The 4,953-nt window shown below is 41.2% G+C and overlaps 1 pseudogene; it reads right to left on the bottom strand.

The window, feature by feature from the left end:
* Positions 1-3,232: 3,232 nt before the first annotated feature.
* LOC115940210 (dynein light chain 1, cytoplasmic pseudogene) lies at positions 3,233-3,458 on the bottom strand (annotated as a pseudogene).
* Between the last annotated feature and the right edge of the window lie 1,495 nt (positions 3,459-4,953).

The raw sequence follows: 4,953 nt of genomic DNA, 5'->3' as shown, positions 1-4,953 counted from the left end.
GTTCAGAGTTAGCTGTGCCTAAATTATATATAAGAGAAACTGAAGGGTTGTTAAAGACTATAACAATATCACTCTGCATCAGGGAAATACAAATCAAAACCACAATGAGATACCACCTCACACCAGTTAGAATGGCTAAAATTGACAACTCAAGAAACAACAGATGTTAGAAAGGATGCGGAGAAAGGGCAACCCTCTTACACTGTTGGTGGGAACGCAAACAGGTGCAACCACTCTGGAAAACAGTATGGAGGTTCCTCAAAAAGTTAAAAATAGAGCTACCCTATTACCCAGTAATTGCACCATTAGGTATTTATCCAGATGATATAAACATAGTAATTCGAAACGGCACACGCACCCCAATGTTTATAGCAGCAATGTCCACAATAGCCAAACTATGTAAAGAGCCCAGATGTCCATCAACAGATGAATGGATAAAGAAGATGTGGTATATATATATATATATATAGGAATATTACTCAGCCATCAAAAAGAATGAAATCTTGCCATTTGCAATGATGTGGATGAAGCTAGAGGGTATTATGCTAAGCGAAATAAGTCTGTTAGAGAAAGACAACCACCATATGATTTCACTCATATGTGGAATTTAAGAAACAAAACAGACGAACACAGGGAAAGGGAAGGAAAAATAAAGTAAGATGAAAACAGAGAGGGAGGCAAATCATAAGAGACTCAACTCTAGGAAACAAAGAGGGTTTCTGGAGGGGAGGTGGGCATGGGGATGGGGTATTAAAGAGGGCACTTGATGGGTGATGGGTATTAAAGAGGGCACTTGATGTTATGAACACAACTAGGTGTTATATGCGACTGATAAATCACTAAATTCTACCCCTGAAACTAATAATACACTATATGTTAACTAAATTGAATTTATTTTTTTAAATTTTATTAATTTTATTTTTTTAAAGATTTTATTTATTTATTTGACAGAGAGAGGGAGAGAGAGAGTACAAGAAGGCAGAGCAGCAGGCAGAGGGACAGAGAGAGAAGCAGGTTCCCTGCTGAGCAGAGAGCCCGATGCAAGGCTCGATCCCAGGACCCCGGGATCATGACCTGAGCTGAAGGCAGACGCTTTAACCGAATGAGCCACCCATGTGTCCCTAAATTGAATTTAAAGTAAAAAAAAGAAATATAACAAAAAAAGTAAGTAATTTGTATTGACACATTTTCCAAACCAAAGTCAGGATGCGGCGCTGGCAATTATGCGGGAATTTATGGGGACAAAGGGATGAACACTTTCAACCAAGGCTGCTTTGTGAAATCTGGGTCACAGAATCAACGAAAAGTGAAGAGCTTGGGAAAAAGAAGAGATAGACAAATAGGTAAAAGGGAGATAAACTGTTGATCCTACCAGTCCTGTTTACCTTTTGTGATTCATGTGCATAATGGCCAAACCAATATCCAGCCTTTCTTTTTTTTTCAAACTCAACGAACCCCTATTTTATTGTGTGGAAATATGCCTAGCTACAAAAGGCATTTCCCAACCTCCCTTTCAGCTGTGAGCAGCTGTGGGACATGGTTCTGGACAATGAAATGTAAGCAGAAGTTCCTGGGAGGGGCTTCTGAGAAAATTCTTGTAAAGGAACAGAATTAGCTGCCCTTTGTCCTTACCTTCTTTTTAACTTGGACACAGACTCAGCATTAGATATGAAGGAACGGTTTCATCACAGCCATGCAGCAGAATGGAAGACACCTGCAAAGGAAGAATGATGGAGCAGAACATTAGAAAGAACCCAGATCCTTGAAGGCATCACAGTGTTACTGTATCATTCTTGCACTGCTGGACTCTGGACTCATTTTACATATGAAAAATGAAACCCCTGAATTGTTTAGGTCACTATTGTTATGGTTTCTGTTACTTCCAGGAGACCTCCAGCTTTAATAGATAGACCTCTTAATTGGAGTATTTATTGCATACCACAACAATTCTTCCAAGCAGTGACTGAGAGCAAGCACCGTTATGACTAATACGATCTCTGCTCTACCCCATTAAGAATATAAATCTTTGAATATAAATCTTCTTGAGTATACCTTAAATGAAGTTGGTGCTGACATTTTGGTTTCTTTCCTAGCTGAAAATGATACCCTGTGGCTGAGAGGTGGCATGATGAAATGAAGGCAGAGGACTTTTGTTTGAGAACCACTTAATTGCCATCAACCTGTGTAATGTGTGGCAACTGTCTTAATCTTTTTGTACTTCTGTTTCTTCGTACACAAAATGGGGTTAAGGATATCTTATAAGATTATTGTGAAAATGGAATGAGATATGTTGTGCATAGAATGTAGCATGACTCCTGGCAGGTTTAAATACTAGTAAATGGTGGTTATTATTTCAAATACATTTTTTAAAAGCTTTTCAAATTGTAAAGAGTTATACAAGTATAAAGCATCATTCTTCCGGTTATAACTGTGTCAGTTATGAAGCTATTTACCTTTCAGCTCCAAACCCTCCTTTCTAGATTCAGCTCCGCAGTGTTGGGGCTGGGACTCTGCAAACCACTGTCCCCTTTGGAGCGGCTCTCTGTTACTCCTCCATTAGGGGGCGCTCGAGGGAGACTGCGGTTCTGGAGGCGGAAGGGGCGTGCTCCTTCCTCCCTGCTTCCTGTTCCTGTGAGCTCGGCTCTGGCGAAGCTTTCATCTGGCCGCGCTTCCTTCCCGAAGTCAGAATTGAACCCAGTTTGTGTCTTTTTCTGACGCTTCCAAATATTGCGCTCCACTTGGGAGTCAGCAAGGAATAGACTTTGAGAAAAAAAAAACACGGGCCAGAGAGAGACGGAATAGAAAATAAACACACACGTAAGCTGTATTGCTAATTTTTAAAATTTTATTTTTATTATTTTTTAAAGATTTATTTATTTTAGAGAGAGAGAGCGCACCTGTGGGGGGGGGGCGGGCAGAGGAAGAGGAAGAGGGAGAGAATCTCGAGCAGACTCCCTCCTGAGCACAGAGCGGACCTTGAGATCATGACCTGAGTGGAAATCAACAGCCCTGCGCTCAACTGCCTGAGCCACCAGCACCCTGTTTTGCTGGTTTTCAAATAACCAGCACAAGTTGGTACAGAGAATGCCCTGCACAAAGCAGCACAATAAAGACTCAGGGATCGAGGTGTTCCCTTAGGCAAGGCTGGAGATCTCGGTCTTTGGTATTTGGAATTTAGGCTGCAGTTCCTGGTTTTTCATGCAGCTCTGGGTGTGTGGCATAGTCCGTGCTTTTAATCAGATTTGAACGGAAGAATGGCCACTTGGCCCAAGGAGGAGTAGATGTGGTTTGGTTTCATCAACAATGCAGAGTCATGCGGGACTGTACCTCTTGTCCAACTTCTTAATGGGTCCTTCTTTGTTATATTTCTTCAGTGTTTGAGTAGCACGCTCCGCAGAGTCCTGTTGCAGCTGCTCCGACATAGCCCTATTTTAGATCGTGGCCTTTTGGTTGCACATAGTTACCGTGGTTACCGTGGAGCGGGAGCTGCCACGTGGAAACCGTCTCCTGGTGGATGGCAAGGCTCAGGCAGGCTGCCCCACACCTCCTTTTTAGAAGCCTCTTCTTTTCAGGCTCTCAGGCCCGTGGGCCTCCTAGCAGCTCTGTCACCAGCATCGCTGTGCAGCACCAGCTCCTCAGATCTCTGTTTCAGCTCTGCAGGGCCCCTGCGAGCTTCTAAATTTTGGTAGTTCCAGCCTCTTTTTGTTCCTCATCCCTAAGGGTGTTAGTTGTTTTCTGCAGTTGGTACCTCTGTGCTGGAATCAGCCCATACTGGCTTGTGAAAGCCCATTGTTAAGTTTTCTGGAATTTTGCGAGTCAGTTGTTAAACTGTTAGTAGCTGGCAATCTGCCAGTCTGCCACAGTGGGAGTATTTACACCATGGAAATTGGCAAATGCTACAGACCAGGTTTCCCCAAGGAGAGAGCTAGTTGTAAACACTTAGAAGCCCACTATTAGAGTTCTTTTTACTCTTTCGGTTACCTAGATAATAACTTTACATTTAGTTAAGAATACTTTATATTCAGTGTTCAATTAGTTGAATATTTTCTTTATTCAGTTAGTGTGGTTTCTGTATCCTGAGTGGACCGTGAATGACACATAACCTGTAGAGTTGTGCCTCTGTCGACCCCAGTTGTACTGCATGGAAACTGGTAAGTGTGTAGTCTTGTATTGTTTTGTTTCGTTTTTTGACAAATTTCTTTTGTAAAAGGTGCCTGACACTTTTTGTAGCAATAGCATGAGTTGATGCTGGTTTAGTCTTCAGCTGTAATGTGGAAGGCTATCTTGCCTGTTTTAGGATGTAGTTTGTAATTCTTTCCTCTGTATAGAAGGGATTGAGATATGGCCACTAACTGAATTTTTGCTGAGCAAGGAGGATGGCATGTTTATTGAAAAAAAAAAAAAACAAAACCCAAAACAAATAAATCAAATCCGGCTTCAAACACGTTAGGGTTCTCTGGGTCACAAGGAATCCTATTATAAATCTTTTGTAAAAGAAACAGCCGTTCCCTATTCCAGCAGTGGTATAGATTTGGTTTCACACTTCAGGTTTCTAAAAAGCTGGGTATACTTGATATCTCTGATTCCTTAATATATACACTCTGGCTCTCGGTAACTATATGCTTTCTCTTGAAGCTTTTGATCTCCATTTTAACTGCATAATTTTGCTTATTAGACTTGGAGAAACCTTTCGTTGGCCTTCCAACACTTTGATCTTGCTCAACATATCTATGAGGCTCCACAAGGTTATATTCTAAAAAGAGATGCCAATATTCTAACATAATCATCAAAATAACTTGTAAGAAAAAGCAAACTTTTCACACAAATCCTATATTTAAAGATGCCTTCCTTCCAATAACATTCATTAAGCGACCATCTGTTTGCCTTTGATTATCATCTGGACCACTAATAAGGGATTTTAATCTGAGCAGTGTTATTTGCACGCTACTTCTA

Source organism: Leptonychotes weddellii, chromosome 2, assembly GCF_054177405.1.
Source record: "Leptonychotes weddellii isolate Sample4059 chromosome 2, ASM5417740v2, whole genome shotgun sequence".
In the NCBI taxonomy this organism is placed as follows: domain Eukaryota; kingdom Metazoa; phylum Chordata; class Mammalia; order Carnivora; family Phocidae; genus Leptonychotes; species Leptonychotes weddellii.
Note: the sequence above shows the minus strand (reverse complement) of the source record. Positions and strands in the feature narration are given on the sequence as shown.